Source organism: Drosophila yakuba, chromosome 3L (genome assembly GCF_016746365.2).
Source record: "Drosophila yakuba strain Tai18E2 chromosome 3L, Prin_Dyak_Tai18E2_2.1, whole genome shotgun sequence".
Classification (NCBI taxonomy): Eukaryota; Metazoa; Arthropoda; class Insecta; order Diptera; family Drosophilidae; genus Drosophila; species Drosophila yakuba.
The window spans coordinates 13,431,754-13,445,863 of NC_052529.2; the positions used below are offsets into that span (position 1 = coordinate 13,431,754).

Below are 14,110 nucleotides of genomic sequence, written 5' to 3' on the forward strand. Positions count from 1 at the left end.
TCAACCAGCTACCCTGCAACAAAAACGACCAGCGGCCAGTGGACCACAAAAATCACGTTATTTCAATTTGAATGCCAAACACAATCGGCGGGCGGGCAGTGGCCAGTGGGCACTACTATCAGAAATGGGTCTATCTCTGGCCTGGTTTGGCATTCTCCAAATGCCTTTTTGTGGGTTAACGCCCACGGCCAGATATTTGAATAATCTGCTGCCGTAATATCGCCAATTTATCACTGGACCATTGGGCCCAATCCCAAAACCCGGAGCTCTGTTCGCCAACCCACCAGGTGGACGCATAAAACGAAAGCAAATGTGGGCAGTTCACATTTCACTTTCGTTTCGTTTCGAATTCGGATTCAGCTTCAGACTCAGAAGGGAAGAAAATTGGTGGGGAGCCGGGGCACAGACGCCTCTGCTCTATCGCATTTTCCAATTTATCAATGGCAACACGGAGGCGCGCTGTTAATGAAGAATTATGTTCATAATTTCCAAATTTATTGTCGCACATCTTCGCTTCGAGCGGACTGAGGATCGCATCGGATCGGTTGGGATCCGCTGATGATGGGGGCTGTCCGACACTTAAGTGTGTCAAAATGTTGTTGCTGCCATGTGGCATGCTGGCTCTTCCAAAGATCCCCCGATGGAACCATCATCGTGTCAGTTACGGAGACACATTTCAAATATTTATGATGTTTGCTCGGCCTGGCCGAACAACACACAATCCAAACACTCCAATCCGCGGCACTTCAGGGCCATCGATAACTCCATGTTCACGGTTCACAGTTCAAGAAGTCATTTCAAGTTTCTTGTTTCCAGTGAAAGTTTTCCATTTTTTGACTATTAATTTTCACTTAGTCAGCGTCAGCGTTCTTGGGAAAGTATTCAATTTCCCCTTAATCCTTTAAATCGAAACAGATGCCAAAACATTTTTATTTTGCCATTGGCAACGGTTTTTAAGTGGATTTAATTTGTTTCAGAGATTCCCCGCATCAGTTTTTGCTGTTGTTGTCCGCTATTTTTAGGCTCTCAATTATTTGTCTTTTATTTTTTTGGTAGCTCTCTATCTAATTTAGTGTTCAGCTCGGATGGTTTTTTTTTTGGGGTCCGGCTCTAGTATATAGATTTAAGTGCTCATGAGAGAGCGGAAAATTTATGTGACAGCTTATTAAATTTATATGTTTGCTCTTCATTACAGATTATACCGGCAGAACGTCAGTGGGGCAGAGAGTGATTGGATACACATGTGTTAGCGGGTAAGTGCTCGGATGAATGGGCTTCGGCTGCATCGATGCGATACTAGATGTCGGATTAAAGAGCTTCGAAACGGGGGCTTAGGTTAATTCTTCATGATCTCACATATGTGTCAGCCTGTTTGGAGCATATTGGTCTATTTTCGAGGGATTTAAAAGCTATTTGGCAGGCAAAGTTCTGGTAATGTTGGGAAATATCTGGCCAAGGCTATCAATGCTAATATTGAACGGTTTTTAAGACTTTGTTATTGAAAAACAATGTTAAGTGCGAGGTAATAAAGGCTAAAATACACTTTTAAAAGGCACTAAACGATTCCCTATAATTAAGACATAATATCTTGTTGGTGGACCACTTGCTTCGGCCGCTTTAAAACCATCTAAGTGCCACTAAACGTGCCTTGACTCAAACATAAACACAACGTTAACCCCATTCAATCCGTACTTAAATCAACTGAACATCCGCCCACCTGTCAGCCGGGATGTTGTCACCTTCAGCACGCCAGATAACTCAACTTGGCTCAGCTCGGCTCAACTTGGTGCAATCGCTGAATGCCAGCCAGGCCAAAACTGCAGCTGACTTGATGTGAAAATTCACACTATTCTCGGCGGACACGAAAAAATGTAGAGCCGCATACGTCCCCAAAAATCGTCGGCACTCTGGCACTTCATTAAATAGACGCCGTGGCGGCGCTTTTCCCCACAAAAACACTGTGCAAAAAATAGCAAGTGAAGAAAAATCCAAATGGAAAAAAAATCCTTGACGACCACACCCCCCACATTACTTGGGGGCTCAGCTCGGGAAACTTGCTTATTTTTCACACATGCGCGTCAACAAAAAATGAAAAACAAAAGCGGCGAGAGGCAGAAATTTAAGCAACAAAATCGTGGCTTTTTTTGCTTTACTCACATTGTTTATGATGACAATTTGTCGTTGTTGTTGTTGTTGTCGTCGACATGTGGCCATAAAGTTGTCGGTAAATAACAAACAGGCCTTTCCTCTCATCCAAGGTTTTCCTTTAAAAATACCGAAACTGCCGACGACAACTTTTGGAGTATCCTTTGTAGTCTGTTGAGAGGATTCCGTGGCTGGAAGTCCTGGGGCTAAAAGCCACTCGGTTTAAAAGTATCTTATGGATTGCTACCACAAATGAAACACACAGACCGTACAAATGTGACGAAGCTCGAATGGGAAAAAACAAATGATTATTTAAGTACCTACTTAAAACTTTAATCACTTGCATATGCTGCACTTGATGGATTTTTAGAAAATATTTCATAAATTGCAAAAAATCAATTTAGTAGTCCCTACGTTTTGCATTTTATATTTAAATGTGTACATCTCGCAAAATATTGCATAGTTAAAGCTTCTCGGTAATAACATCGAAATTATTACCTGACATCATAAATAATCAAATATTTTACTTTGCCAAAATCATTATTTCTTATTTGCTCTTTACAAAATTTGTTTTCGGCTGAGCTCATCGTCGACGTAATCCAAGCCTGCACTTGACTAAGTGGAATGAATTATAGCGGCGACCTTGAGGCGCTCGATTTCAGGTGGAAATAATTCCATAATTTGCCATGCTGATTACTTCCAGCAAAAAGCTGACAACGCAATTTGTTTTTTCCAAAATTCTTAACGTGTAATTGTCATGTTGTCGGGCAAACAATGGACTCACGAAAAGGCAGCCCGCAAAGCGCGCTCACAGAAAAACAAACAAACAAACAAAACAGTCCGCCAAAAAGCCAAGTTGGGGCCCCACCCTAAAAAAGCAGAAAGACGTCTATTGTTTGACTTTTTCCAACGGCTTCGGTCGCATAAATAACCAGAAATTAGCAGGCAAATAAGTCAAGTCGCATGTAAACTCGTTTTGGCATTGAAACACCTGCAAAGCGATTCTTTGCATATTCCAAGTGCTAAATCACTGGCGGGCAAGTCTGGAGGTAAAAGTTGAACTGGCTAATTTAAATTTATATACTGTAGATCTAAGCCGCGATGCGGCCCCCTGATTTATGCCCACCAGATTGTCACTGGCGATAGGGGAAATGATATACTATAAATAGGAAATGCGCATCGATGGGAATTCTATGCAAATGCCATCCGCAGATCATCCGATGATGATGATGAGCCGCAGATAAAGATTTGGATGCTGGCATTGATGTAAACAGAAGCCCTCGACAGGTGTAACAGCTCTTAAGAGATCTAGCCAAGTGCCACTAGTTGATCGGATTTGTCATTGGACATTGGTTCTCTATCTGTATCATTTGGTTTTTTGTTACTTTGTTATTTTTTGTAAGCTTGCTTCGATTGAAGGTAAACCGATGATGACGTATTGTGGGGTCTTGTGACAAAGAGCGCTCCATTTCGGATTAGCTGGTGGGCTTAGTGGAGCTGAACTTACCTTGATATTGAACTCGGCTCGTTGCGGCGGAATCAATCAACCGAGTTGCGAGGTAATTGGAGCCACAATCCAGCAGCAGGGGCTGTGCAGAGCGGCAGGCACGTCTAAATCACTTATAAAAAAGAAATTCATCTTCATAAAAACATAAAATACAGCGGTAAAGGCAAAAAGGGAAAACAAAAAAAGACACCGACCGACTGACGCAGAGGTATAAAAACCGGCAGCCAGTTCCCCTCAATAAATGGAAGAGAAAAACATCCAGCTGCGAGAGATAGTTTACTTGCGGTAATCACACCAAACCAATGCCCCTCACTACCCATCATAAACACTTGAAAAACTGTTGGAAATTTCTGTTGTACCACCGACAAGTGGATCGGTATCGGGCTCGAAAGGTTTCCCCATTTTTTGTTCGAAAATTACATTTAATGTGTGTCTGAGATTTCGATAGAGGCGTGAACCTGTTGAGATACTTTCAGAAGTCCCATCGTTGGCTCATCCTCATCAGAAAGCAGCAGAAAGACAGCAGAATCGAAAAACGAAGCATCATTTGTTAGAACCTGTCGATTTGGATTCTGTTGGCAGCTCATCGACCCTAATCGCGTTTGAAAGTTATCGCATCTACGAAAGCTATGCCCCTGTTAATTGTCAGAGAGTTTCGAGTTTCTGCCTTTTTTTTCCCTATTCGGCTTTCTTTTGGCCAAGTTGGCTAATTGCCATATTAACCTTTTGGCCCCCTGCGACGATGATGACGATGATAACCAAAGTCCGGCTGCGTGCTCGAGTTGTAACTGCGCCTCTGACTTTGACTTGGCTTATTTGCAAGTTGGATTTGATGACGGGCCCTGGTCCAGTGAAAGTAATTAGTGGCTGGTTGGTTGGTCGGCTGGAAGGCCACTGAAAACTGGCCTTAGGGTGAAAGCTGAGCTTTTAATTGCGCAGCTGTCGTTGCTGCTGCCGCATAATCAATCAGCTGGTTGTGTAATTGAGGTCTCATGTGTAAACGTGTAGCCACCAAACCGAAAGTGATCTGTTAGAAAATTCTGGTCGAGTCAGAGGTCAGAGAAAGGGTTGTATAGCAGCAGCCAAAAGTGACCTTTAACACCAGAGTTATAATGGTATACCAACCACTGAAAGTTCGGTTGCTTAAAAAGAAAAAGCTATTCAAGGAAGGTTCATTTTATTTCGAATTTGATAATTGCATGGCCTGACGAGCAGTAAGGTATATAACTATTGAATAAAATATCCCTTGAAAGTAATTATATATTCCGCGATCAGCCCAATGCAACCATAATTCCCTACATATCCAAGTCACCCAGAATCGTCATAAGAACTCCCAGAGCATAAAGCTCTCACGCTCCCTATACCTTTTAAAGAACAATCTCCCCCACTTGGAGATGGTTCCCATCCTTGGCGAGCAACCCAAATCAACCCCCAGTGCACGGCATTCCGAAGTGTTTTCAAAAACTGTGCCAAAGATCTTTTACTGCGATCTTTTGGCTTTCCTCTCCCAAGTCGATTATATCGAGAAGTGACCCCATACCAACACACACACTTGCGGATACAAGCGATCTGGATCGGAGATCAGCAGCCGCGGAAAAGAAAACCAAGTCAAGAAATGAACATCAAGCTGAGATGATTGTCATAATTAAGGATGCTGGATGTTGGATGTTGAATGTTGGCATCTGCCAGACGCATGAAGAGGAATGGAGCAGTGCAGAGTCTTCAGCAGCACTCGAGGCACTTGTAAAACCAACAGATAACCGTAAGAACGAGTTATTCTTTTTTTCATTTTTTTTATATTTTACTGCCCGCTCTACTCTGCTCTGCTCTGCTTTTGATTCACAAAAGACCCGCACACAGAAGACGAAGCTTCCGGTGCAGTTCAGGTTTCTCCGCATGTGAGCACCCCTCCGCGGCCAATTCTTGTGGCTCGTTTGGTTCAAGATCAGCACCGCACATCTCATAATTGCAGCTAAGCAAAATTATATAGCCCAAGTCGAGTCGAGATCCAGATCAGCACACAGTGAGAAAAGAGCAGCAGCATGTGTGTGAAGGGGTCTCAACTTGTCTGTGCAAATATTTCCAGGCTATCGGTCTTTGGACTGGACGCACTCCATCCTCCCTTCCAGCTGCAGTCCACAACAATTACCGGCCGACTTGCGGCAATCTCTGTGGCACTGTGGCAGACCAAGGCCTGCGAGAGGGTTAACGCAGGAGGGTATCGAGATCAGGGGCAGCCGCAGGGGGGTTTGGCTCGCACTCGAGACAAATGTATATCATTCATCAAATTAAAAGTTCAACTGCATTGCAGCGTTTTGCCAGCCGGCCTGGTCCAACTCCTCAGCTCTGACTGCCTGTCTGCCAGCCGTGAGTTAAATTGATAAGCGGGTGGCTTCGCAAGTTCTGAGAACAGTGAAGCGAATTGGGGATTGATAACGATATATCACACCATATATATGATGATAAACCAGAGTAGATCTTTGATTTAAACAGTGCTTCATTGGTAAAAAATATATTTCTTTAAAATCTCACAATAATTTTAGCTAACATCTACTAAAGGTTTCTCATATCTTAAGTTATATAAGGTGTTTAACTCTTTCTAGCTGCTCTATAAACTTTTAAGCCAACCCTCGTTTTCTGGCAGCCAGGCTGTCATCTTGAACATGCAACATGACCGCAGCTCTGAGGCAACAACTGTTGCCGCCGACTGTTGACTGTTGCTTTACTTTGCAGCCCGTTCTGCGGCGTTTTCCCCTCTCTCTCGCACCGCTATAGCCGACTCTTTCTGCTGCCAATCATTGGCCGCGGCTTGGGCTGCTCATCTTTCGACTTCATTCACTCAAACATCAGCTGAAGTGGTTTCTCCTTAACCCTGCCACACTCCATTGGGGCCCCTCGTTTTCCACTTGTTGCCGCTGCCTCGAATGCAAGTTTTTATTTTTATTTTTACTTTTCTCGAGTCTGGCAAAAATGCTTATTAAAAGGGCTTTTCAACTCGAATGGTTTTCTTTACGGCGCAACTGAGCAACTTACACTTACACTCACACGTAGTTGGATTATTTTGTGGCCCTAGAACGAACCGGCTGCCCTTTGACCTCAGACCACCGCTGTGGCATGGTTATATCTGTATTTGAAAATAACATTTATGAGCTCAGGAAGGCTTAAGACTTTTTATTGGTTATTAGTTGTTGCCATTTCTGCTGCCAAGCTGTGTGTTTTGAGTCCGGGATTTATGTCTAGAATTTTCGGCTGCAAAGAGTTGGCAGTGGAAGGTCTTGTGGAGCTCCATGTTGCAAAAGAAATCAGGGTTCCTAATAAGCTTAACACGTGCTGGTCATCCATTTCCAGTGACTTTGGTTTTATTTCCCCCCCCCCTTGCAAGACTTTAATCTTTAATTGCTTTTCTAAGGGCTTTTGGGGATGGCTATACACGTTCAAGGATGTGCGTTTGTTTTGGCTTAGTTTATGTTTACCCAAGAGATTTGGGTAGATCAAGGTAAAAAGAAGCAAAGTTGCAGAGAGTTCAGAGTAAGGGGCAGAAACGGATACATAGTAATCGATACTTAAGTTCGGGGAAAATTAAAAAGGACTTTAGTTTTTATGTTGTACAAGCTAATATAGAAAAAAGCTTTAGCTTTCGTTATGTCTTAACCGCGCATTGAACACAACAATTATGCCAAAATGTGGAACCTCCCCTTTGATTGCTGGCCATTAATCCGCAACCAGTTTTCTGCATCTACATCTTTTTGATTTCGAAGCCGGGCAATCCGTGGGATGATTCATCGACGGCAATTATCCCCAACATGGCAATTATGCAATTTTCCACCGATCCCGAGCACTTGTCGCACTTTAATGGCCAGTTGCCAGTGGCCATAAGAGCGTATCCGATGATTCACACGCCTCCCAGGCATTTAGAAATGTAGCGAATTCCACATGCCCCGATGGCGATGCAGATCTACGAGCAGAGCAGAAATCTTTGCACTTCAGACAATGGAAATCCAAAAGTCTCGACTGGCATCCGATAACATTGGCGACCGCACATGACTAACTCAAAGATGGAGATGTGAGCTGTGCGATGTGCGATGCGAGAAGATGACGATGAAGATGAAGATACATACCTGGAGGCGGCCAAGCAGACATCAAACGGAGTGCCGCCGTTCGCATAGCTACTTCAGCTAACTGTAATTGTATCTAACAGCTACGTTTGACAAGCCGGAGAAGCAGAACACCACAAAAAGCCATCCAGAGTTGCAATGGCAACGCGTCGCCCTGGAACTTGTCTGACTTTTTATGGGCAGCACAACGACAACAACGGCATCAACGCGTGCTGGCAGCTTCCAAGCTATAGATTCTATAGACACCGTCTGTCCCCGCAACTTCGAAACTCCGACTCCTCAACGTTGGCGGGGCCACCCAAAAATGGTCAACGTAGCGCCACTCGAACGAGCGAACAAACCCGACAGATACAGATAGTTCGAGCAACCAGCAGATACAACTTCCCTCCGGCCTTGGACAGCACTTGGCTGGGTTAGATACATTTGGCCATCCAGATTCATTTGGCCACGCCAAACTTCGATTTCTGCCGTTTGCCTTTGAATTATGGGTTGGAATCAAAATGAAACCATTATTTAAACCTTAAAAAAGGGGGAGTGTCCTTAGAAAAACAAAAACAAAGCCAAATTCTAGAGAACTTAAATGCAAAAAGTTGGGGGAATTGAACAGTCAAGAATGATTGAAGCTGCTTCTTTGCACAGAGAAAAATATTTTAAATAGTACTAGCCCCATAACTTTATTTTTATTAATACTTGATATTTCATACTAGTTCAGCTTATCGGTACAAATAATTTGGTTATAAATTCTGGGCTTAGCTAGGTTGAATACAGAGATAATATTTAGTATCGATTCTTACTCTGTACGTAAAAATTATACATGAAAAGAACTAGGAACAGCCCTGTGGACTTGAGGGAACTACCAAGTGGAAAACTGAAATGGTGAAGGAGGAGGAACTCGAAAAGGACCGGGAATCGGGAGTGGAATGGAGTGGTGTGGAGTCAGAGGGAGGGAAGAGTCGGTTTGGGAAGCCAAGTCAACACGACAACACTTGGCAGGCCGACAACAGCCCGGGGGAAATTCTGGAGGATGGGCAACGGACTCCATCGAGCGTCAATTGAGTGGCAAACTGGAGCTGGAGCTGGAGATGGAGCTGGAGGAGCTCTTCATCCTGTCCGCCGAACACTCCACTATTGTCAGAGTAAATAATAACTTGTGTTTGGTGTCGGGGCCAAAATGGAGCAGGATGGCCACGGAAATCCTAGCTATGTTCGCTTTTCCTGCCCCCTCAATGGTAGATGGCAAATATAAATGCAAAGATAGTCAAACTTTAACTTCCATTCACGCTCTGGCTGATAGACTTTCATCAGTCGGATATGGATATTTGGATATTTGTAACCAGCGAATGCAGTCAACTCGAACCACAGAGTCAAGCACATAATGTTAAGCCCTCGAACACAAACTTTCTGCCAGAATTTGTCAGCGGAACAGGCAAAACACAAAAAAGAAAGGACTGGGAAAAAATGTTTTATAAAAGGGAATTTTCTATGACAGAAACTGAAACCAGGAACGAGGAACGAGAAACGAGGACCCATCCAGAAACTCTGGCAGTTAAGTGCAAATTATTGGTTCGGAATTAGTAGAGCGAGAGACCCCGAGAGCAGGCGAGATGTGGATATAGAACAGGCGAGATACAGCCAAGCTTTTGTGGTTGCATTTGCTAATGGAAAACTGTGCTGGCCTTTTTCCATTCCCCCCTCCGTTCGTTTCCCTTTTATTTTCTTCTTTTTTTGGTTTGGTTTGGTTTGGTTTGGCCCCCTTTTCTGCAGTGAACCTAAACGGGGCAAACAAAAAGGGAAAAAATTGCATGGCCCTGCAGATAAATTTTCAACACTTCGCAACCAGTTATTCGCAGAAAGCCCTGGGAGTAAACATTTTGCACCCAGCCGACATTTGATTACTCAATGGGAACTGCGTTTGCGAATGCGAATGCAGCAGGATCGAATGTAAACACTCTTATTAAAGCGAAAGAGCAGCTTGTGATTCGCGCGATTCGCTGGAACAATATTTATGTGGAATCGACTTTATCATAGAGTGGTTCAGTTTCCGAATAGACCGAATGGCTAAGCGCCTTAAGAGTTGTAAATAAAATCAATTGATTTCTTATTTATAAAGCGAATTCGAGAACTGCCACCTACTAAGCCCTTGGCAAACATGACAAAAGAAGCCGACTCAGATCCCGAGCCGGAACAAGTAAACAAGCCCATAAATAAATTATTTGCTTAGGAGCACTCGGTACTCGGTACTCGGCAGTTGGAATGGAGCAGTGGGGAATCAGGGAATCAGGAGTCGGAAGTCAGAACTAGGCCTTATTTTAGCAACTGGGGGAGGTGTGCAAATATATATGTATATAAATACCCACTCCCATATATATTTATTTTTTCGTGTTTCCGCTTAGTAAACACAACTGAAATGACAAAAAGGCAGCGATGTCTTGACCAACTTGAGTCCCATTCCCCCCCAGATTCGCCCCTGGAAACATTATCAAGGCAAACAGCGGCCTAATGGAGGAGCGACCAGCCTAAGGACTGAAAAAAGAGAGACGAGCTCGGGAACTATTACGCTGTGTGTGGTCTCCTCGACGGGAATGGAGATGGGGAATAGGGCTGGGAATAGGGCTGGGTCATTGTGATAAATAAGTAAATAGCCGGAGACAGGCTCAGACCTCAGATCGATTTATGCAAAGCTCCACACCGCCCCCCTTGGAGCGAACAGCGCTTTTAGTGACATTAAGGGGCGTGGTCCTAAATGTTTAATGGCCTGCAAATAAAAGTTATGCCACGGCCAGGATGGCAGGCTGCGGACATTAACGAAGCGGAAGATTATATCGAGCAAAAAACGCACAAACATCAGGAGGAAATGGAAATCCGCTGATAAGCCCAGCTCATTTGAGGCTTAGCGGTAATAGTGAGAGGCTATAATTAGCCCAAGTCACATATGACTGGCATAAGTAAGGATCGCTCTTCTACAGTCCCTTAAGATATATACTAGAATTATAATGAAAACAAGTGCCAAACTATAATAACTTAAGCTTCCGAAGCAAGCTGATTTCTTAACTTTTGCTAATGTTTAAGATTATGCAAAGGTGAACTTGAGAAACATTCAACCGAAAAAGATGCAAATTAGCAATGTTTTTGGCACCTGAAAATGTTCAAAGTTAAAATTAATCATTGCTTAACGACAAGCACACCTTAGGATTTCAAAGATTATGCATGATTTCAGTGGAAACGAGAAATTTATAAAGATTAAACTTTGTGTCTTTATATATAAATAAAGATCATTATGTCATCGCCTCGCGCAAACATCAGCAGCCAATTAACCTTAGCAATAAATTTTATAAAAATTCACTTTGCCCTGCTTATCAAGGGAAACATTCCTGCGTGTTTAAATATACTCGTATAGATGCATGTTTACATAGACTCATATGGAGGATTTGCATTGGCTGCCGATCCGTAATTACGCTAAACGTTATGCGCATTTATTTCCCATTTCCCATTGATTTTGCATTTTAAATTTCGTTCGTGATTTTATTTGTTAGCTCCCAATGAAATAGATTGTTGTGTAGGAAATGTGGAGCGTAAATTTATATAGTTCAAAGTTGATTACTCGACATGATTTTGTTTAAATATGCAAATCTGGTGCTTAAAAACTTTAATATGCAGCCGACCAATGAGCCAAAAACTAGTTTATGGTCAACGCTTTTTTTCTTCTTTTCTTTGGGATGCATAATTCGCTCGAAATAGCTGACCAAATGACTTTTTGTTTAGCTCACTCATTTTGTGCTCATAACAAATGAGAGCAAAGTGGGTGGCTGGGATTTTGGTTCACCCTAATGAGGCCCAAAAACGGCACATTTGGTCAGACTCGAATGTTTTTTCGCAGATACTTTAGTGTCGTTCGATGTCAGTGTTTGTTTGCCAGTATGCGAGTATCTCTCTCCCTGTTTGCCAGTTGCCAGTTGCCGGTTGCATTGACCCAATTTGTTTATTTATTGAAATTGCTTTTATGGGTAAGCCGAGACAGAGTGTCTACCTCGCTATCGTCCCCCAATCGTATCTCTTCAATCTACAGTCATTTTCCCGCATTTTCTGGCATTTTGTGGCCTCTGCACACCCGCCTTCAATTATTATTTATCGATTCCAACTCAATTTGTCAAATATATACATATTTTCCTCGGCCACTCTCCAGTGGGTCGGTCGAGTGGTATAATTTGGCATTCGATCCAATGCATGATTCATGGAGGCTGAGATTCCATCGGATTCTAGCTGCAACTTGCTCCACATCAAATGAGGTTAGTAATGTCTGAGCTCCGACTTCGAGGACACTCGCGTGGAAATTAAATTAAAAATTTACACAGATTTATTCTACCAGAGTCCTCTGGGCATGATTTGGTCCGCTTGCCAAATCTCTGACCACCCACAAATCGGTATAAATGACTTTAGTGCCTGGGGGCGTTCGATGTTGAATGCTGGACGTTGGATAATGTTGGATGTATAGAGTGCCATTTTGGGCATCCAAAAACGTGCAGCTCCCTTCGCCACGCCCCCTTGACATTGTCACCTCAGACTGACTGCCTGTTGTTGTAATTGCTTAGTCTAATTTATGCCAGCGGACGGAGCAAAGTCAATGTCGTTGTACCGGGGCAAAATGAAACCGAAATGGAAAAGCGACCAAAAGCAAAAATAAACACAAAAGTGAACACTGAGCACCCAGACAGCGACATGGAAAAGCGTTTATCTAAGCAAAATGTTACCGAAGTCCGTAATTACAATTTATTGCAGGTAATTATGTAATTTTCGTGACGGATTTTGTTGTTTAGAGTTTCAACGAGGGGAGACAAGCTAAGTGCGTGCGTACACAGGGAGAAATAGTTGCAAGTCGTCATCTCAAAATGTTTCTGCTAAATGTTGATTATCGTTAAAAATACCATTTTTTCATTTTTAGTAAGTTGTTCAAATAATAACTTCAAAAACTACGTATTCTATAAGAATTTTATTTTCTGTGTGGGCAAGTACTTAAAATCCCCACACGTCGCTCGATGCGTACCTACTTTAAATGAGTTTTCGGATCGGAAAACTTGTGCGTCCGATTTTTAGGAGCCCCTTGCATGTGGCATGCAACGCTGATTGCTGTTGACCATGGCTGGAAATCTTTGCTGGAGTGGCTCCTTGTTTTTGCTGGCTCGCAAGTGGTTTGATTTCTTGTGTGCTCGGTCAGCTCGTTGTCATTTCCTGTCCCAGGTTAGAAAATGGACATACACTATGTACGCTATGAGGATGCAGCGAGATGATTGATTTTCCAGCCGCTTATTCTTACCCCTTTAAGAGGTTCTCGTTTGGAGCTGAGACACGCACTTCCTGCTGGGATTAACAAGGATTGCGACAAGTCGATCGATTAATCATTGTGGGAAAGAAGTTAAGTAAGTGTTGGGATTAGAGACAATACTTCTTACAAGTCGACGGCTCTTAAGTAAATTGTAATCAGTAATGAGATTTCACTCTCTAAATTTTCCCATTGCCATTGGCGTAAAGCTCTTAACTCATTGTAGCCCATTTTTGATGTTTCTTCCCGCCAATTAAAATCCCAAAGCCATCTAAATCGCATTAGACCCGAAGAATGAAAGAAAGAAATCCCTGTTCAAACCGCATCCGTTCAAAATTGAAATTGAAATTTAATTTGCGAAGCGAGCTGGCGAAAAAAAAACGCCAGCTCATCAACAGCGGCATTAGTTTGCACATATTCAAATCACTTTTTTATTTGCCGAACAAAGGCTGCGAAAGAAACGGGGAAAATCGTTAAAATAAAAACAGCTGAAGAGGTGTTGGGTAAGCGGCGGAAAGACAGGAAATACGTTTGGCCAACTAAACAGGGAAAATGCCGTGGAGAAAAACTGGAAATCATTGTGTGTTCCCCGCTCTCCGCTACTGCGCGGCATCATTAACATATACAGTGGCGTGCAAGTATGAGTACATGTTTGCAACTTTTGACTGTTCGCCTAAATAAAAAAGGTATTAGTTAAGCAAATGAACCCAAATTTTTACTGTTGATTCTTTGATTATTTATTTACAAATTCGTAAAAAAAAATAACAATAATGTAATTCTTTTCGTTAGGAAAAAAATAAAATTTAAATTAACTCGCATGTACTCAATTATGCTCAATTTGAATTTTTCAACAAAAGCTTATCTTTTAGTACTTAGTCCAAAAACCCTTAATTCTGATGACGCTTTTTATTCGATTTGGAATACTTTCCACCAGATTTTGAACAATTTCCTTCGGAATAGCTTTCCATTCTTGCTGGATTCGTTGCCACAACTCGTGTTGGTTTGCTGCAACCGATTCGGATTGTC

General features: G+C 42.7%; 1 protein-coding gene across 1 annotated transcript in view; it reads left to right on the forward strand.

The window, feature by feature from the left end:
- Positions 1 to 14,110, forward strand: part of LOC6533991 (protein slit) — a 53,507-nt gene that overhangs the window by 21,386 nt on the left and 18,011 nt on the right. The window contains exon 3 of the mRNA XM_002094645.4: positions 1,196 to 1,253. The gene's annotated coding sequence lies outside the window, so the exon portion shown is untranslated. The remainder of the gene's footprint in view (positions 1 to 1,195; positions 1,254 to 14,110) is intronic.